The sequence below is a fragment of the Diceros bicornis genome, chromosome 1, assembly GCF_020826845.1.
Source record: "Diceros bicornis minor isolate mBicDic1 chromosome 1, mDicBic1.mat.cur, whole genome shotgun sequence".
In the NCBI taxonomy this organism is placed as follows: Eukaryota; Metazoa; Chordata; class Mammalia; order Perissodactyla; family Rhinocerotidae; genus Diceros; species Diceros bicornis.
Window position 1 is genome coordinate 39,808,970 of NC_080740.1, and position 22,480 is coordinate 39,831,449.

Genomic DNA, 22,480 nt, shown 5'->3' on the forward strand with positions numbered 1-22,480 from the left:
TATCTTAACCAGTAGAGCACCAGGGCTGACTACAGGTAACAATAAGTGCTATGTGAAAGAATGAGAAAAGAGAGAGAAAGAGAAAGAGAATGAGAAAGAAAGAGAAAAGAGAGTAACTAACTTTCCCAAGGCAGAAAGGGGAAAATTCCCTTCTCCCTTCTTCCAGCCCCTAGTCTCCCGCCAGGACCTGCCATAGTCCAAACCTAGTCAGTCACACCCTGCTGGGCAAGCCTGAGAAACGCTGCCTGGAGGGGTCAGCATCAATGCACAGAACAGAGCCAAAAGGGAGAGCGTGGGTCTGAGGACTCAAAAGCAGTGTGTAGGCCATCACCTCTAGCTTCACTCCTATCTGAACTCAGTTTGGAGACCCAGAAAAGGATAAGTTTCTAGTTGTTTAATTTCTTTAGGTTCCAAGAAATTTTCCTTTTGGGTCAGATTCCTAAGGGATGGGATTTCAGCTCACAGCTTCATCAAGCATAAGGAGAGTTGTTTTCTCCAGTGAACTTTCTGTGAGGATGCTTCAAATGGAAGACAGCATGCTCTGGGGAACAGAAAGAGAACATATAGCAACGTGTTATAATTCCTGTGTGTTTGTAAAACCCTGTGTGTTTCAAGTATTTCCTGGCATTTATTAATCCAGGAAAAGCTGTTTTTAAAAGATAAAAGCAGGTTTTTTATTTCCCTCTGATACACTCTTATTTATAAACAAGACTCATAGACTTAAATATCAGAGGTCTCTATGCACTAAAGAGGAGTCTCCAATAACATTATAAAGTAGAAAAACAAAACCAGAATTTTTATGTTTCTGATGAGTTTTATTGCTTTGTTTTAATTCAGTTGTTTTGGAATAAAATATAGATTTAATTATTTATACGTCATTCAAATTATAATTACAATTTTAGAATTTCACATTCATTAATAAGGCATCATTTTGTTTCCTAGTGTTTTTCCATACCACAAGACATTGCTCTCATCAAATAATATTTTTTACAATTTAGATTAGATTGCTCTTTTGTATGGTAAAAATATTTTATAAAACTTTATGATCTTTGGAAAAGTCAATTACTCTGACTTCTTCACTGAGAACATGCACAATCACTTCTAAGTCATCCTAATCAGATTAAAATTGATTCCTATATTATTTAAATCATCAGAGGGATAGATGTCAAACTTGTCATCAATTTTCCATTCCAATTTAAAAATCCTCCTTGGACACATGTCCAACCATTTACCTTACATTTCTAAAACTTTTTATTTGTTCTACCATCTGGGAAGAACAATTTTTCTATATGTAAATTCCTTTTTTTGTATTTTAGTCTTCTCTGCATTTGTCCCATAAACTCCAGTTTCTTTAGTCTTTTCTTAAAAGTATATGTTAAAATTCAATTCATGCAGCTCATATAACTCAAATTCCACTCCTCCTTCCCACCTAAAAGGGAAAGGAAAAGCACCTTTCATTGAAGATGCTCATTTTATAGGTTAGTTAAATAGCCATTACTTAAGAAACTGCATTCTGAGCCCAGTTTTGGCTGCTGGGGATACAAAACTGTAACACACAGTTCCTATGCTCAAAGAGTTTACAACATTTAATAAAAAGAATAGGGCATTTTGTTTGTTTGAAATGTTAACTTCAGGGTCCAGAATTACAATTATTACCATTAATCATTTGTCTGTTTTTCAAATTTTTCTCACCAATGAATTCACTTCTAGTTGTCCTTATGCTAGATTAGCTGTAGAGCACAGAAGTGTTACAAAGCAATAGTTAAGAGACAATGAATCTTCATCTTACTTCTCGTTTGTGTTAGGGCTTTGTTTGAATGAGTACGTTGACTTAAGTTTCTTCCATCTATTCCAGTGGGTCTCACATGATGAATAACTGTCATAGATATAAAGTGCTATGGGATTTGTTATTGATCATCATCTAAATTAAAATCTGAAGACAGAATTTATTCAAAGTTTTGTGTAGTACTCAAGTCTTGGTTCCAGGTTTACAAATAATTGTCTCTTAAAAGTTGTGTATTCCATTTCTCGTATATAAGGCCTGCATATATGCGGCTGAGTATATGAGAGTTCTCTTGCGATAACCGTCTTCCCATTGGCCTATCATACCTGTGAAATAGTTTTGAACATTGCCCCAGGAGACATCATGTGTGTGTGTACGCTGTTTTTGATTTAAGAACTTCAAAACAAACTATGGACCCTCTTCTCAGAAAAACTGACATTTGCGAAACACTTTTTTTGGGTGCTCATGATTCCCATATATTAATAAACATTGTCCCTTAGTATCAGAGGGGTAAGAGAATGAGGAAGATGAAGCCATGAATTCATGCATTTGCAGGTTCTAGTTTACCAGGATAATTAAATGTCACTTTAGAAATTAAAAACCTGGGCTCCGAGAAAATAGGCTCAGAGACATATATTTTTGTGAAGAGAGTGGGGAAAGGAGAAAATGGTCAAACTGAGATGGTCAACTGAGAAATGATACTGGCTGGACGGCATGAGAGGCTGGTACTGAGCGACGTGCTTGTAAGTGGCAATAACACGGGATTTGCAAGGTCCTATGACTGTGGCAGCAAAGAAGAATCTCTATTTAAACTTTTAAAATTTAGGTAAAGTACACATAACATAAAACTGACCATCTTAACTATTTTTAGGTGTGCAGTTGAGTGGCATTAAGTACATTCACGTGATTGTGCTACCATCACCACCATCCATCTACAGAAATTTTTTCAGTTTACAAAGCTGAAACTCTGTCCCCCTTAAATGGTAACTCCTCATTGCACCCTCCCCCAGCCCCTGGCAACCACCATTCTACTTTCTGTCTCTATGAATTTGGCTACTCTAGGTGTCTCGTATAAGTGAAATTATACAACATTTGTCCTTTAATGACTGACTTAATTTCATTTGGCATAATGCCCTCAAGCTTCATCCATGATGTAGTATGTGTCAGACTTTCTTCCTTTTAAAGTTAAATAATACTCCATTGTGTGTGTGTATATATATATATATACATTTTGTTTATCCATTCATCTGTCGATGGACTCTTGGTTGCTTCTACTTTTACTATTCCATTGGTGTACAAATATCCCTTCAAGACCTTGATTCTTTTGGGTATATGCCCAGAAGTGGAATTGCTGGATCAGATGGTAATTCTATTTTTAATTTTTGAGGAAACACCATACTGTTTTCCATAACACCTGCACCATTTTACATTCCCACCAACAGTGCACAAGAGTTCCAATTTCTCTATGTCTGACCAACACTTGTTATTTTCTGTTTTTTTGATAGTAGCCATCCTAATAGATATGAGATGGCATTTCATTGTGGTTTGGATTTACATTTGCCTAATTATTAGTGATATTGAGTATCTTTTCATGTGCTTGTTGGCCATTTGTATATCTTCTTTGGAGAAGTGTGTATTCAAGTCCTTTGTCTATTTTTAAAAATTGGACTGTTTTGTTGCTGAGTTGTGCGTCTATTTAAACATTTTAAATTAATTAATTCATTCTTATAGCAAATATTTATTAAGCACTATTTATATATTGAATGTTAATTATATTGAGACATTTTTGTTAAGAAATTTATTTTGACATGATATAATGAAAATTCACTTCATTTTGACCTATTTCCAGATAATGTAATTTGTCTTATATTGTTAGAGTTAAAAAGAGTGAAAGAATTACTTTTATGAGACAATAGGGGAGCTCAGAATTTTTTTCCTTGTAATTGATTAAAGCACCACCTGGAAACCTTATGGTGCTCTAATGTTGTAAGTTCACTGTGTAATTGTGGTGAATTATAGGTAAGTATAAATTACTTTTTTTACATAGAGTAATTTTCAAGCAATATTCCCTCAAGCTTGTACAGCAGAATTTAGTATTTATGTGGGATTGTAACTATCTGGGCATCTGCTGATGATCATTTTTGGAGTCTATTGCATTTTTGGAGAAATAGAGTGATTGAGAGAAACCCTCTTCCAAATGTGCTACTTTGAGCCTGATGAAATTAGTCTTAATTAAAGGTAAAAGGTCAAATAGCTTTGCAAAGTCCTTTCTTGTTTTATGATTTTGCAGTAATATATAGGATCTTTATTAATCATTGTCAATTATATTTTTGATAGAATTAAATTATTAGCTCTTTGATCTTTCTTTCCTTTAAAATGGGGAAGAGGAGAAGCTATAAGTTATCTTGGACACAATTGGGAAATTGTGTTTTGGAAATTTTTAAGTCGTCTCATCCAGTAGTTTTCAAAATTCAGTGCTCAGAAGTTCACCTAGAGGGAGTATTTAAAATGTGGAGCCCCACTATCAGAGACTTTGATATACCATTATTGGGCTAAGTCCTAAAAATCTGTAGTTTTAGCCAGCACTCCAAAGGATTCTGATATAGCCAGTCTGTGAACAGCATTTTGGGTAATAGTTAGTCCATCTCCTTAATTTATAGGATTAGAAGACTGAGACTTAGCCTAGTGAAGTGACTTGGCCAAGAGCACATCAATAGTAAGTGACTAAGCTTGGATTTGAACTCAATCTATCTTATTTCAAAGCTGTATGTGAATTGTCAACTTTCAAAGAATTAAATAAATTATGTAACAATTAGTTACATATTATTTAGACTGAAGCCATTTCTATTTTTCTTTCATTTTTGAAAATAAACTTTAGAATCTGTCGGAAATTCAGCTTTGTCAGTATAAACTTTGATCCTCATTGTGAATATAGATGCTAGAAAATGAGCTAGGTAGAATCAAGATGGAATCTATGCTGTACTTGGAACATTACTCATTGAATTCATCTGCTATATGCATTTTTATAAAACTTGGCATTTATTTTCTTAAAACAATGAAGTGCCCCCTGTTGGAGACATTTGTGCTCATTTGGTGGATACCAGATATATTCATATTTGTGCTTACTGTTGCTCTTAGTGTGGCATGGTGGTGAAGATTTAGGCTCTTAAACCAGATTCCCTAGGATCAAATCCTGGACCTACTACTTACTATCTCTATGACTTGGGCAACTTTCCCATCCTTTCTGGGCCTTGGTTTTCTTATTCATTAAGTGAAGATATTCATAATACTTACATCTCACAGAATTGTTATGAGAGTTAAATTAGATGAATTATATAAATAATTTGAAGACTGCTGGGAGCATAGATAAAACATAGCAAATTTAGCTATATTTTCCTGGATGACTATATAAGTTATCCATGCACTCATGGGCCAAAAATCTCTTCATACTTGAATATTATGCTTAGAAGATGTGAGTAATTATTCCAGGTAAGTGGGTCAGGAAATCATTGTAGGCATAGCTGGTGTTTGAAATGCAAAAAACATACAAACAAAAAACAAAACAGTATTTCTGAAAAGCATGTGGGACGAAAGAAAAGGAGGTTTCTTTTCTTTTCCTTTTTTTTTTCTTTTGTGATGATGATCGGCCCTGAGCTAACACATGTCAATCCTCCTCTTTTTTTTGCTGAGGAAGACTGGCCCTGGGCTAATGTCCATGCCCTTCTTCCTCTACTTTATATGGGACGCCGCCACAGCGTGGCTTAACAAGCAGTGCGTCGGTGCGTGCCCAGGATCCGAACTGGTGAACCCCGGGATCCGAACCGGTGAACCCCGGTTGCCAGGTACTGATATAAAGTATAATATGTATTACAATTAGAGTCCACTGGTTGTCAAGGGATATCAATTGCTGGTAAGAAATTTTTTTAAAATAGCTTCTGGGAAGAAGCTAAGAGGATAATAAGATATTAATACCAGACCAATACTAAAACTGACCATAATTCAGATAGTGGAAAAAATGGAACATACAGTGAATTGATCACAACAGTGGTCTTTTCTTTGATACGGCCCTTAAAATGGAGGCATAATCCCTTTAAATAGGCAACAGTTCTAAAGTCTTGCCACTGTCTTGTGATATGCAGCAAGATACACTAAATGGATTCTTTCACTATGTGAAAACTAATGCTTCTAAGTGTTAAATCATTTTAAATTAAATAATGTTTACTTTGTATATTAAGAGCTTAGAATAAACCGTAGCCCATTTGGAATAGTTTAATTCAATTTTTCAGCATCTTAAATTCAATTATTCCATATCCTTTTCCTGCCCAGGGAGACTGGTGTGGAAAAGGAGTGGAGAATGACTGTGTATAGCAAGGATAAGGAAGTGAGGATGGAGAAAATTCTTAATTCTTGGAGGGGCTGATTTCAATCATGCACAGTAGTCTGTCTAGTACTGCATCCATTAGGACTCTTGATTGCAAGCAACAGAAAGTAAATCTGACTGATTTAAACAGAAAAAGAATTTAAACTGTATAAAATGTTACATTTTTTCATACTTAAAATATAGAACTATTTGGGGGTAATTCATAGACTCACAAAGTAGCTAAGAAAGCATGAGTATAGACAGCTAGAAACACATCCAAAATCACACTAAAAGATCAGTGTGATAAAGACACCACCGCAGCTACCCCAGGACACTAGACACAGACCTGTTTCGGCACCATCCCTCGCACAGGATGCTGCCTGCTGCTGGTGCCCACACACCACCTCCCTTGGAAGCTGGAGTTGGTTTCAACATCTCAATGCCCCAGAGCAAATTATCTCCTGCCTTTGCCTTTTTGTATAATTAGCTCCAGATTCAGCTTCCAATTGTTGGAACCTGCCTCCTCTGCCTAAAATATTGAAGATCTGTGTTTTCCAGCTTATAGAGTGAGAGGTGGGCTTTGCTTTCCAACATGACTTATATGGCAGAGAGTTTATCAAATGAAGGAGGCGATTGAAAAACTGAATAGCTAAAGAAAATGACAGATTTTCATTATAATGCCCAAGGAAAAGTACCACTTGCCAAAAGTCCTCCATTTGCTATATACAGTCTTATGACTTCAGAGTTCATTTCTTGTATCTCTTCAGCTGTTATATTCCTAAATCTCATGTAGATCACTTTTGGTAATTAGTATACTTATGAAATTATGTACAATTTATAGCTAGTTTTGATTTCATTCAATTTAAAATGCCTTGTCAAAAGTCACACACCAAAATGCTAAACATGATCCAGATTTAAGGCACAGATATTGGGCTCCTTGAACTTAATACTAAAGACATTGGGTCCTCTTTGTGTTTTCTAAGGATAACTACTCATTATTCATTCAAATTGAATTTGTTCTAGTGAACAACTTGAAAATTATCTGACTTTAGCTACACACAGCAAACTGAAAAGCCAAATGGGACTTCTATTGAATATTATAATGGGACAGGTTCCAATAAAGCCCTTATCACTTGATAATGTTCACTGGGGACTCAATTCAAAAATTACCTAACAAAGTTCAGCCGTGAGGCAAGAATTCAAATGAATTACTCGAGCATGACCAAAAAGACTTGTGCCCAAAACTGGTTCATTACTTTTCAGTGCCTAAGTAATTTTCTTTGCCTATCACTATATATGCTATCTAATATGAAATTCCTAAAGAGTAAATGAGGAACTAACACCTGGTAGATTTGTAGGATCATAGCCACAAGAGGCAGAGGGGTCAGAGGCAACCAGATTAGAGAAATGGTCTCTTGCTTTCTTAGGGCTGCGGTCTGTTTGGGAATTTTTCTTACTGTTGTTTGCCCTGGGAGGATATTTTGCTTGGAAACTAAGAACTGCCCCTCCCTAGGAGGGTCTAGTTGGTGTAGGCAAATTAATTCCTAAATTTTAGGAATAAAAATACTCTTTCTTCTATATTTCTAAGAGTAGCTTTCATTTCCTCCTCATAAGAAGACATAGTCAGCCCTAAAAAAAACTGATTTCAGTTCTAAAAAACAACTTCCTAAACCAAAGGGCCACCAACAATGAAGTGTGACCTCCTGACCCAAGAGGCATTCTAGCAGAGGATGGATGGCAGTAGGTCCCATATCCTACAAAATGGACCCAGCTAAGAAATTAATCATGGATAGTAGTCAGTGGTCTGCAAAATGCCTTCTAACCCTAAGGCTCTGTCATTCTAAAATCCAGCTATTAGAACTGTGGTTACGCCAAATAGCTGCCAGATGAAACAGATCATGAAGACAAACATCTATGACAGGGTGGAGCCTGAAAAAGTAACTCTCAGAATCAATACTTCAGTTACTGAGTTACAGGTGGCAAAGATACTTGCCAGGGAGTTGCTACCTCTCCCAGGCAGGCCAACCTCTCTGAATTTTATATACGTCTATTTGGAACCATCCCAATACAACTATTGCTGGACTTCCTTTGTAACTCTTCTATTTAACTTGATCAACAACAAAAAAAAGAAAATGCATTGAGTCAGTATAAATTTAATTCCCTTGCTAAGGAAATTTTACAACGGAGCACTATATTCTGAATTATCCTCATAAATACTAGTACTAGTTAATGAACCCAATGCAACATTGCAAGTTTTAAGGGATGGCTTGAGAGTGGAAATGTTAGCAAAAAGGATTTATTTCAACAACTAAGCCCTCAGAATCAGTACATTGAAATATGTGAAGGTCTTTTTTTTAAGCAAAAGTGTAAAATTCCTGTTAACTCACTTCTTTCTGGCTCCATTGGTTTTGGTTTTTTGTGAATGTATAAGTGATTTACCTTTTTTCTTTTTTTTACATTGGATTTAGTAAGAAAGAATGACTAATGGGTATTATGGGTTCAGAGTGAATTTTATCTCACCAGGCAGCCAGTATTAAAAACTTTTTTTTTTTTCTTAGCAGCCATTTCTTTCCCAAGTAGTAGTTAGGAATGAGACACCAACTAAAGGGAGGCCATCCATTCTGCCCTTAAACTCTTCTAGAATAGCTTTGATTGCACCTCCAAAACCATGGGCTTCCTGGGAGTAGGAGTTGCTTTATACTTGCTTTGATGCGACATTCAAAATCGTTCCAAATTTCATCTTCGAATCTGAATTTTTAATCACTTGTTGATGCTTCAAATACTTTTTCCTATTCATTAGGCAACATTTTCAAACTGCATTTCCCTGTAATTTGTACCTCATTTAACATTATTACTTGAAATTACACTGGGATGTGGTTAGTTTCAAAGATTTACCACAAAATAATGTTGCATTGCCCTGCTCAGTTAAGGACACAAACGGTCTTAACAAAGGCAATGGGAATTAATAAGCAACATGAGCCATGGAATCATTCATATGTAAGAACAAACATATTCATAATATGTAAGAATTCTTCTAGTATCATACTCTCTCCATTGTTGACAGTAATAAAAATTGTGAAAATATTTTTCTCATAAGCAAATTACAAGAGACAAATGGTTCCTTCTACCTTCTTCTCTGCAAAACAACGCAGTTGCATTTAGTTATTGGGAGTCTTATGAACTCCCTGCAGGCTGTTTATATAGAGTACCTGCAATTACCTAATCCTCTGCCATGTATACCAGTTTCACTTTTGTGTTTGAAATTGAAATTGCTTCACTGAGGGTTAAGGAAGGAATCTAGGAGAATTAAGGTAGCCAAAGTCACGTGAAGTTAATTTAATGTAATTGGAGGTTAGGCATTAGCCCTGGGATCAGAGAAACCTCATAATCGGAAATAATTCAGAAATATGGAATATGTGAGAAAGAAGAACTTAGACAAGATGCAACTGAATCCTTTTAGCTGGAGATTTTGGGATTTATGATAATTGGTAGAGAAATCGATTACGGATGGGGGAGGGTAGAGTGGAGAAGATGCCCTTTCTTTGTAGACACAAAAATGGCCAGTAGGAAGCAGTTCTCCAGGCTCTTTAGAGAGTAAACTCTGTTTACTTGGGGCATCGCTCTGCACCTTCCTTGGGGGACCCATAAAGAGTCATCTGTAGGATGGTGCACTTATTATCCCTCCTTCTTGTCTGCACACGCTCCTCTGTCAGTCGTGCCTGGGCATTCTCATCTGCTGCCATTTCTCTGTGGAGTCACAGTCAACTTCTTTTTTTGTTCTAACTTCAAACCATTTCCTAATCAGTACCTCTTAATCCTTTTTTGCCTCAGATCCACATACATTTGTTGGAAGATTAAACAAGAAAATGAATGTAAACCATTGGTCCTAGTGCCAGGAGGAAGAGACGAGGAAATGATACCTTTCATTATCAGCAGCAGCAGCAGCAGCCTTCTTATTTCTTCTCCTTTCACAATAGTCTTTATAGTCCATTATTGAAAATATTAGTGTCAATGCCTTCCATTAAGATACACAAATACTAATGTCCAGTTAGATGTATCTACTAATAAATTACTTGGGACAACTGAGTCTCATGGAGGAAGTAGGGGGAAGTAGAAATAGCAAACAGCATACCTTGGAGAAAATATATTGAAATAGTTTCCAAAGAATTAACTGGAAAACAAAATTGAGAATCATTTTACAGAAAGCAGTGTCATATTATGATAGTAAAGTACCTCCTTTGCAGAAATAGCCTTAATTTCACTGTTTTGTTTTCTCTTAGATTTACCTCCATATTCTCTTAATAGTCTTAACCAATCATTGGCATCAGCAATTTTTATTTGCATAGCCTTCAGTTAAGAGCTAACAGGATAATTTTTAAGAAAGTAAGATGAAAAAAATGGAATTCCAGATGAATGCACATATGAATTAAAGGGGACATTTCCTACAGTGTTACCGAGTGGATATCAAACTTGAGATTTTAAGCGTAGTCCTTTCTATCCGCTATCATTCAAGTTTGTTGTCAGCGAAACACTTGTCACTACAATCTTAGTCCTGGGCAACTCCAGACAAAGTTGTAAATCTCCTGAAGTTTATCTTTGGCACAAATGTTTTCCGGTTTAATTGCCTTCTCTCTTCTGTAGTCGCTTCTTCCTCCTAAGTCTAGCAACTCAGTTAAATAGTCATCTTTGGCAGCATGCTTCCATTTCTCTTTACAGCAGAACTTTAAACCAACAAATGGTTTTCCTGAATATTTCAAATTCAAACTCCCTCCAAAAGAGAAGTTTTGATAATATCTATTATAGGCTGTCGTTATTGTACAGACCTCTAACATCAAGCTCCCATAAGTGCCAAAGGTCAATTCAGGGAACAATGCAATAGATGTCCACCTCAGGTCATATGCTCTCTTTGACCGGATCAGCTGTGACATGGTAAAATGCAGATCTTATTGACTTTGGGTAAAAACCACTCTGAAGGAGGCTAGGGATTATATGTCACTTACAGAGATGAAGGAAGGTATCTTTGTAGCAGCTTCATTCATAGTTGTCATGACTTGGAGGCAACTAAGATGTCCTTCAATAGATAAATGGATTAAAAAAAAACACTGTGGTACATCTGTACCCCTGAATATTATTCAGGGATAAAAAGAAGTGAGCTATCAAGCCATGAAAAGTCATGGAAGAAACTTAAATGAAGATTGCTAAGTGAAAGAAGCCAACTTGAAAAGGCTACATACTGTATAATTCCAACTATATGACATTCCAGAAAAGCAAAACTACGGCAACAGTAAAAAGATCAATGTTTGCCAGGGGCTTGGAGGGATGGAGGGAAGGATAAATAGATAGAGCCAGTGGATTTTTAGGGCAACGAAACAATTATTCTGTATGATACTGTAATGGTGGACACGTGATCATACATTAGTCCAAACCCATAGACTGTACAACACGAAGAGTGAATCCTAATGTAAACTATAGACTTTAGTTAATAATAATATATCAATATTAGCTCATCAGTTATAATAAATGTACCATGCTAGTGCAAGATGTTAATATTGAGAGAAAGTCTGTGAGGAGGTGAATGAGGGAGTATATGAGAACCCTCTGGACTTTCTGATCAATTTTCTAAAACATAAAGTCTATTAATTTTTAAGAAAATGGAGGGAGACAGAGACAAATATAGATGAGCAGGAGGGAAATACAAAAGACAGTAAAGTCTATGAAAAATATCTCTAAAACACTTCTTTTTCTATAGGTCCAAGTTTCTTAATAAAAAGTACTGGGTTATGCAATTAATGTGAGTTTTTTAAAACAATACTGGTAAAGCCAATCACATTTTATCATTCTTCTGCTAGCACATAAAAATCTGAAATAATATCTTAAGGATACTGGCAGCTTTGGACTGAGAATTCTTTGGACTGAGAATTGCTGAAACATTAAAATATATTTGTTTATCTCCAGCAAAAAAATAAACTGATTTTTCTGTTATCTGAAGATATAACAGAATTAGTAATCAAGGATAATCTCCTAAAATGGAAATATCCAAACAGCATATATTAATTAAATTCAGGAGACGATAAAAAATATCTTTCATCTATCAAGATTTGAATAAGGCACTGCTTATGAACAAAGGAATAAAAAAAAGTAAATCTTTAATTACAAGTAAAAAAGCCACCACTAGAGAGTGGCTACACTCAGACTAAAATCCAGTCTCCTGTTTCATAGTTCAGAGTTATTTTTACCACATAATAAATGGAAAATAAGGCTGGAAAGGTGGTGCAAACTTATGAAAAGTAAATAAGAGTAAAAAAGTCTTAATTATACAGAAAATAACATTTTAAATAAGGTTTTTATAAAGCAAGAGAGGTCAGGATAGATTGGAGTGGAGAACAAATGTTAATCTTGACAAGCACGCACTTGATACTTTCATTAAAAAAATAGGAAGAAGCTACATAAAAAAGATCTTGAAATAGATACCAGTATTTTTCACCCATGAAGAGACCTGGGAGCCCATGAAAGAAAGGAATCACAATTTGTCTGAAACTTGAAAAAAATACTCTAGAGCTTATGCAGGGAGTGCCTTTCAAAATGAAGTTGAGTCAAGAGAAGTAATAACATGTAGGAAATGAGAAGTACTCAAAAGACATATTAAGAAAAATCTTTTATAAGAGAACATACAAGAGACTTCCTTAACCAACAGATAGGAGAAATAATATTTAGAGAGAGAAAAAAGAATAGGAGCATTTCCCACCATTTTATTACATAAAGGATGTAACATTATGTAACTCTGTTCTAGCCAAATGAAAATTGCAGTTACAGAGAAGGCCTACATAAAGTCTCAGGATTAACAATCTTGTTGTGGGGGTGTGGGTGTGGTTGGCATGAATATGCTTTACATAGCACAATATAAGAAGAAAAAAAATCAATTGCCCATATTAAATAATGGTCTTTTCATTGTTTTGTACTGGTCACTAAAAATTGAAACTCAGATTAACTCGCTTTATTACTGACAGACGAGAAAACTAAAACAGAGTTCCAGCTTCCACTTAGTACGTAGAAAAATAGAAAAGTACAGCTCCCACTCTATCGAGAAGAGAAACATAAAAAATCTACAAATCAACTTTCTTGCAACCATCACAGACCTAAGGTCATAGAGCAACCAAGTAGCCTGAAGTCTAAGTAAAGACAGCACCTTCAAGAGAGGAGGGCTCAGCGCTGGCTTACCTGGGGCAGAAGCCAAGAGGAAGACAGGGTTGCCATGCAAGCAGGTAGGAAGCTTTTAGCTAAAATCTTTGTGAACTTCTAAAGACTAAGTGTGAGCCAATGGGAGAGCAGAGAACCCCAGCGACCACAGACACAAGGGAAGTTCACAGCCACTTGCAAGCTCTTTTCCTTAGACCTCACAGAGTGCTGGCAAAAAGACTGAACTTTGAAGGTATTATGCTAAGTGAAGTCAGACAATTTGTCTAAGAGAAAGACAAATACCCTATGATTTCACTCATATGTGGAAGATAAACAAACACATAGATAAGGAGAACAGGTTAGTGGTTACCAGAGGGGAAGGTGGTGAGGGGAGGGTGAAAGGGGTAAAGGGGCACATATGTATGGTGACAGATAAAAACTAGACTATTGGTGGTGAACACGATGTTGTCTATATAGAAACTGATATATAATAATGTAAACCAGAAATTTACACAGTGTTATAAGTAAATATGACCTCAATAAAATGAAAAAAAAAAAAAGACTGGGTACAGAGTGGAAGCCTCCCTGGCGGTGCTGCCTAGGGGAGAAGAGCAAACACTGCTGTGGAAAAGGCATGAAACCTGGCCTGGAACTTTCTTCCTTCAGGAGCGAAAACCTTGAGCAACTGGAGAAGGGCAGCAAAAACTGTCACCCTTCACATAGGTCACGTGTGAAGACTCACTGTGGCTGGGGCAAGGGAACACAAAAAAAACCCCCTTGGTCTCTGAGCGAGAGGCAGATAACTGTCTTGGACCCAGACCTGCTGGGAGGGGCAGGGTCACTAAGTTCCTCTCCCAAGACCAGGGGACACAGAGGCTGGCTAAGACTGAGGATGAAGCAGGACCACAGAGAACAGCATCCTGTCCTCTCAACAACAGGCTCACCATCTTGGAATAATGAATATCATAAGTCTGCCACTGGAGAGGAGCAAAAACTATGCTGTATTCATCGTTTGGAAGACTTAATGCTGTTAAGACGTCAATTCTCTCCAAACTGAACTAGAGATTCAATGCAAAATCAACTAAAATTTAAACAGGATTTTTTTTCTGTAGAAATCGAAAAACTCATTCTAAACTTTATTGAGAAAGGCAAATAATTTAGAATAGCCGAAACCAGTTTGAAAGAGAAGAGTACTATTGGAGAATCCATGCTACATTATTTCCAGACTTACTATGAAGCCACACTAATCAAGAAATTGTAGTACTGGTGAAAGCACAGACACACAGATCCAACTGAACAGAAAAGAGAGTCTAGAAGAAAACAGGAGAAATCATTGTGACCTTTGGTTAGAAAACAATTTCTTTAGGACACTAAAAACATGAACTACATAAGGAAAAATTGATTAATTGGGTTTCTTTTTTGAAACCCAATTGAAATTGGGTTTGAAAATTGAAAACTTCTATTGCTATTATGAAAATGAAAAATAAACCACATCTGGGAGAAAATGTTTACAATACTCACACCTGATAAAGGACTTTTTTCCAGACCATGTATAGAACTCTCAAAATTCAACAATAAGAAAACAAACAACCCCATATTAAAAAGAGGTCAAAAAATTTGAACACGTACATCACTAAAGAAGATATTTGGTTAGCAAATATGTATATGAAAAATATACTCAAAGAAGTTAGTCGTTAGGCAAATGCAAATTTAAATCACAATGAAATGCTCCTTTACACATATTAGAATGGCTAAAATAAAAAACACTAATAATACCGTGTGCTTGGGAGGATAGGGAACAACTGAAGAAATTATACTTTGCTGGTAAGACTGAAAAATATTGCAGTCACTTTGGAAAATAGTTTACCAATTTCTTTTAAAGTTAAACATATGTCTGCCATATGACCCAGCAATCTGCCCCTAGTTATTTACCCAGATGATATAAAAACTTATATTCATTCTTAATCTGGACGTGAATGGTATAGCAGTTTCATTCATAATTAGCAAAAACTAGAAAAAAACTGACATGACTTTCAACTGGCAAATGGATAAACAAACTATAGTCTATCTACACATGAATTCAATTCAACAATTATAAGGAACGAATTTTTGATATTCACAACAACATGGATGAATCGCAAATGCATTATGCTAAGTGAGAGAAGCTAGACTCTAAGACTACCTATTGTACAATTCTATTTATATGATATTCTGGAAAAATCAAAACTATAAGGACTGAAGACAGATCAGTAGTTGCTAAGGACTGGGGATGGGGAGAGAGAACTATTCACATGATAAAACTGTTCTGCATATTGATTGTAGTGGTGATTTTATGAGTGTATTTATTTGTTAAAAACACTTAGAACTGTATAAGCTGCAGAACGTAAAAGAATGAGCTGGGGAAAGCTGAGGTTCCATGTGAAGTTGTTTCTATGAATGTGTGGTGGTTCTACTGTACTCTATTATAGGATTTTTTTCAACCATTCTGCATTCTGAGTGTAGGCTCAGAGAAGGCAAATGGATAGATTAATAAAAGTTGTGGAAGTCTCCAGGACAAGCAGTAAATGGTTTAGGTTACGTTCTAGGAGACTGAAGTGGTGAACTATCAAATTTAGCTCAGTGGAGAGGGAAGAAATGTAGAATGAGGTACCTATAGTTAACACAGAAGTAGAAAGAAAATCCCAATGAAAATGAAGAAGAGCTATAGGAGCAGTAATTTTGCATGCAATCTGGAGGGTGCTCAGAGAATGGGAAGTCTGAAATTAAGATTTCAGAGGGGAGAATTTAGCTTGTCTGCGGAGTTCAAAAGCAGATAGCAAAGCTTAGGAATGGGACCAGTATTTCAGGAAGCAGCAATGTAGAAGGTGTTAGGCAAAACGGGGAAGAGCTCTAGGTGTTAAGTGCTGTTTTCTGTGACTATTTTACATCCGCTGTCTTGGGGGTGGTGCATGAGTGAGTCAGTCACAGCCAGAGGTTGTAGATACCTCAACAATGACTCCACTAAGAAAGACTGAAGTGTTGGAAGGCTAAGTTACAGGTACAGGTAACTAATCCCTGACCAGATGGCTTATGGCGTGTAATTACTCTGGATGTTGAAATGAAAGGCAAGTCAAATTTTCTTTTACTCAGTGCTACATAATATCTTGCAATTCGTCTTAAAAGCCTGTTCTTCTCTTTCACTCTTAATATTATTTAATAAACTCTCTTCTTATGTGTGACAGACATCTTCTGTTTACCCTGAACAGAAATAGAGAAAAGATAAATGCTAATTCTTATCATCTTCATATACATGAAGCATATTGGAAAATTACTCCTTGGCTTATTTTGTCAAGATTGAATCTAAGAAATTCCTGGAACTGATTACATTTTCCTTCTATTAAACATCTATAGTGTGGGGCCGGCCCGGTGGCGCAAGCGGTTAAGTGCGCGCGCTCCGCTGTGGCGGCCCGGGGTTCGCTGGTTCGGATCCCGGGCGTGCACCGACGCACTGCTTGGTAAGCCATGCTGTGGCGGCGTCCCATATAAAGTGGAGGAAGATAGGCACCGATGTTAGCCCAGGGCCGTCTTCCTCAGCAAAAAAAGAGGAGGATTGGCGGATGTTAGCTCAGGGCTGATCTCCTCATAAAAAAAAAAAAAAAAAAAAAAAAACATCTATAGTGTGCTCTTTCAGATTTTCTCCATAATTTTTCATCTTGATTAGTCAGAAACTCAGAGGAAAGTTATCTGACAAGGTAATGATCAACAAGAACATGACCAATATTAAGCATTATGAAAAAAGTTTAGCACATTTTATACTGTACTAAGATGATATAGAATAGCATATAGCAACACAATATTGTTGTATAATTATATACACGTGCAGCTGCACATTTGATGCAGTTGGCTAGAATGAGGTCTAGTACGAAGGTGATGCCTAGTGTGAAGTCTGATGATTTCACAGAAATTTCAGAGTGGGTACCTAGAGCTAAGTTCTTTACTGACAAAATAAACTTATTCTGGGAAAGTGTCTTCTTTCTCAGGTTATCTTCAGGATGGCTTTAGAATTCCTCTTTGGACTTTTCTTCTGATCCCGCAGCACCTTCTTTTGAATATCCATGGTATGGACTCATTAACGTTGAAAAACAATTTAATTTTTAGAAACAACCCAGTTACCTGAAGTTAACAATTCGATGAATAATGAGAGCATTAACTATTCCATTGCTTAACAAAACAATGTTTTGTTTTGTAAAGTAGAGTAAAATAAAATAATACAGCAAGATGAGTCTTCTGATTTAGTCATAAATTGAAGCCTACACTAAAAGGAGAGTTCCCCAAATATGAGCAAGGGTAGCTTAGTTGAATAAGTGTATAATGTGCCAAGTTGACTATTTTGAAAGGCAGCTTTTATTTGGATGTACATGTTGTACCATTCTCATAATTGTATATCTGCACCTCATCCCTTACAATTACTGGTAAAGAGTTTGGAGGAGGATTTTGTTAGTTTTGTTGTTAACAAAGGAAACCACCTCTGACTAATTCAGCTAGTGGTCAGCTATAACTCCTGGATCCCTTACACTGTGCTTGCCCATAGCCAGTGATTCCCCATTTTGCATTTGTGTACAGTCTCTGCCCAATTACCCACACTCATGGAGGAAATCAGTGGTGCAGATAATCTCAAATAGCAGCAGATGCAAACGCATTTCATTTTTTTGCGGTGTATGATTATTTTTGCAGAGGACATACCTTCATATTTATAGCTGGCTTACGCTATGGTGGAAAGCGGTGTGTGTGTTCTTAAAGGCACCGCCTGAGCAGCAGGAAGTCATCCCAGAGCAGGCAGGACAGTGAGGAGCAGCTGGCTCAGTGGGTAATAGCTGGTCAGCAGCAAAACTGTACCAAGAATAGTTAAAAATGAGAGTTGCCTTATGTGGTTTATTAAATTTTCGTTTGGCTTTTCTGCCATCGATACACTAACTACTTTACATTTTCCTATACGTAAATCATATGCTCCAGCCAAACTGGAGTATACTTTTATTCATTCATTGATTCATTCATTAATTTATTCATTCATTTGTTTAATAAAAATATATTGAGAACTACCTGTCAATCATTATTCTAGGTGAACATAAGATAATAAACAAAACACACCTTAATCTTGCCCTGATACATTCCTTTTCTAAAATAATTCCCTGTGCCTGAAATTCCTTTGCCTTCTGCTCTGGGTACTTTGGGGCATCTCTTTCTCTTTTTCAAACACCACTAATTTACTTTTGGATATCCATGTGGTTCCCGAGACATGACTCCTCCCTAAAGTCTAAAGTCAAGCACGTGATTCTGGCCAGGCTAACCAGAGTGAATCCCAGGACTTGTGCAAGGAATCCAAGCACACGTGTGCTCCACTCTACTCTGCACTTGAGTAACGATAGTGCTAGTGTAGAAATTGCTGCAATGACTGTGCTATCATGAAAGGAGACTGCTGACCTGCAGCCAAAGTTGATCTGCAAACAGCAAAACTAAAATGAAGAGCCCAGTTTGAGAGTCTGATCAAGCTTTACCTTTAAGCCGTTTTAATTACATGAACAAATTATATTGTTTTCTTGTTTAAATCACTTTGAGATAGGTTTTCTGTCACTTACAAATAAAAACATCATAACTGATAAATTCTCATTGCCCTGTAAAATACTATTGATCCCTCAAGGGCTGTCTTAAAAGTTTTCCTGATCCCTGAGGCCCAGTAGGGTAGTGGTTAAGTTCGTGTGCTCTGCTTCGGCAGCCTGGGGTTCCTGGGTTCGGATCCTGGGTGTGGACCTATGCACCACATATCAAGCCATGCTGTGGCAGGTGTCCCACATATAAAGTAGAGGAGTATGGGCACAGATTTTAGCCCAGGGCCAATCTTCCTTAGCAAAAAGAGGAGGATTGGCAACAGATGTTAGCTCAAGGCTAATCATCCCCACAAAAAAAAAAAAAAAAAGTTTTCCTAGTCCCTGGAATAGTACACTGCATATTCCACGTGAAAGGCACTCCTGGGCCCACAGACTGAAATCGGAATGTGGACACCTCCAACAGCACAATGGTGTAGCCTTGACCTGAAGCAAGGTGAGATTTAGTTTTGCTCCACCGAAATTTCCTAACACTTTGAATGAAGCTCTCTTATTATGTGTTGCATTCTACTTTGTTTTAAGATTATTTCTATGTTTATATTCTTCTTCCTTCTGTACCGTAGTCCTTTAATTGAATTGTCTCTGCTGAATTTCATTTGTTTTCTTTTCCAGCTTGCCTTAGTAATTTTAAATTTTAATGCCAATGTCTCTGCCACCAGACTCTCCATCAAACATAATGTCATTAGAGAACGAAAATAGCTCATTGTCTGTGTCATAATCCAAGATCAATACTTAAATAGAGGTTATAGTAAAACTCTCAGTAAATTACACATCAGAGTTAGCTGTTTAAATATTTCATTTTCACTTTAGGTCCCCTGCAAGTGAATCAAAATGGAAACAAATGATCAAGGCTATTCATACTCCCGAAATCAGGAAACCTGGGTTCAAGGGCCAAATCTATCACTTACTAACTATGTGGTTTTTAGCAAGACTCTTAACCTTTCTGAGCCTTATGTTACCCATGGAAGAAATGGAGATTATATCTGAACTACTCAGTTTATTTTTAAACTATATTATATCTTACAACTTTAATGCTTTCTTCTTTTTATTCAACAATATTTATTGAACATCTAAGTGCCCAGTCAACATGAAAGCTATCAGGGTTACAGAAATAAATGCTATCAATGAATCCATTCAGGGAAAAGCAGCAATTAAAGGAAAGTTAAAATTCAGAGAGAGGCAGCATGGAAAATTTCTTAATTTGGTATGACTCAGACTGCTAGCTATTCATTCATTTTTTAAAAATCTATTTTGTCTTCTAATGGTACACATAGCTATACCACATTTCAAAGCCTCTTTTGCAGATACGCGTGACCATATGACTGAGTAATAGGATGTGGAAGTATAAGCGGAAGTGATATGTACCACTTCCAGGTCAAATAAATTAAAAAGTGGATATACTCCCTCCAACAATTTTTCTCCTTTAAACTGCTAAATGCAAATAATAATGAAGCCATAGAGGATGGTGGGATGAGCCATAAGTTAGAGAAAATATGACTCCCTGACTCACTGTAGGAGAGACAGACACCTTTATCCTGAAACATCTGGCTCAAATTGTTAGATGAGGGAGAAATAAATGTCTGTTGTGTTTACAGCATTAAATATTTGTGTCAATTTATTACTTAAGCCTAACCTACCTTAATCACTAACCCAGGACACCAGGATCTTTTGGTTTTCTTTCTACTTGACTCACAGTTTCTTCTTGTTCCCTTTTCTGGTTCCTTCAAATCCTTAATCCTTAAATTTCAGAATGTCTCTGAGTTGTCCTTGAACATTTTCGATTTTCTATTTATAACCTCTTCCTCAGTGATTATAGGATTTTGGCTTTTACTCTGAGTGGAAAAGAAAGCCGTTCAACCTCGTGGACTTAACTACCGTCTGCATGATGATAATTCTCAAATGTTTATCTCTAGCAAAGTCTAGACTTTCCCTGAAGTCCAGATTCAGTTACCAACTGAATCCCTGACATCCCTCCTTGGATAATTCATAGTCATCTCAAACTTAACATGCCCCAAACTGAGCTCCTTATACTCCTTCCCAAACCTCCCCCTCTCTCTGTCTTTTCCATTACAATTGCTTATGCCAAATTCTCTCACCCTACATCTCAACTCTCAACTATATCCTCAAAGTACATGCAGAATTGAACTACTACTTATCACCTCCATCACTACCATCCTGGACAAGCTACTATCATCTCACACTGGATTATTATAGTAGCCTACTAAGTAATCTCCTAACTTTAGCCTTTGCCCTTTTACTATTTACTCTCAACATAACAAGCCAAGACATCTTCTGCTTTCCATTTAAAATCCTTCAATGGCTTCCTTTTCATTCAAAGAAAAAGCCAAAGTTGTATAATGGTCTCCACCTCCCTATACAATGGGGCCTCATTACATTTTTAACATCATTTTCTGTTATTCTCCCTTCATTAACTGTTCCAGCTTCCCTTGTTTTCTTGAAATTCCTCAAGCACTCCAGGTGTTCTTGTACGCTAGGGGCTTTACACTTACATTTCTTTGTGCTAGATCTGCTTTTCCTCCAAGATATCCTCATGGCATGCTCTCTTTCCTTCTTCGGATCTTTATTCAAAAGTCACTTCTAGGGTGGTGAACATGATGTAATCTACACAGAAATCGAAATATAATGATGTACACCTGAAATTTATATAATGTTATAAGCCAATGTTACTGCAATAAAAATAAGTCACCTCTTAAGTGAGATCTTCCCAGGCCATCCTATCTGAAATTGCAACCACCAGGCGGTTTTTATTGCTCTCATTACACCATGTTATGGTGTAATGTCTGGTACATAAGAGCAGTTCAATAATATTTGTTGTGAAAAAATGACTAAATATTTTTATTGGTTTTTCATCTTGAACTGATCTAGAATGTTGAATAGAGTCTAGCCCGGTAAAGAACAGAAGATGGACAGTAACATGATATAAAATATATGAATGAAAAAGGTAGCATGGCACATTTGGGTAACCTGAAAATAGATAATCATGGTCTGATCACAAGGTACTGTATGAAGAGTGATGAGGAAGAGGCTGAAGATGTAAGGAGGGCCTAGATTATGGGACTTTTTGCCTCTGTCCACGCTAAGGACATGGATTTTACTCTAGAGTCGATGGGGAGCCACTCAAGGACTTTTAGGTAGTGGAATGAAATAGCAAGATTTATACTTTAAAAAAATTACTCTAATAGTATGATGGAGGATGCAGTGGAAGCAAGCAAGGTCAAGTTAGGGTGAATAACTAAGAAATTGTTGCAGTGATCCTCTATAAAAACGCTAACAGCAAAAAATAAGAGAATAGAACATGTTTGATATATATTTATGAGGTAGAAATAATAATACTTAGTAAGTAATCTGATGTAGAGATTGAGATATAGCAATAAGTTTAGGATAATGGATTAGGACAACACTGACCTTGTGAACTTTCTCAGATTTTCTCAATTACCTACTTCTCTCTCTCCCTAGGTTGGTGCTCCACCTGGCGAGGCAGCCTGACTTCCTGATTAG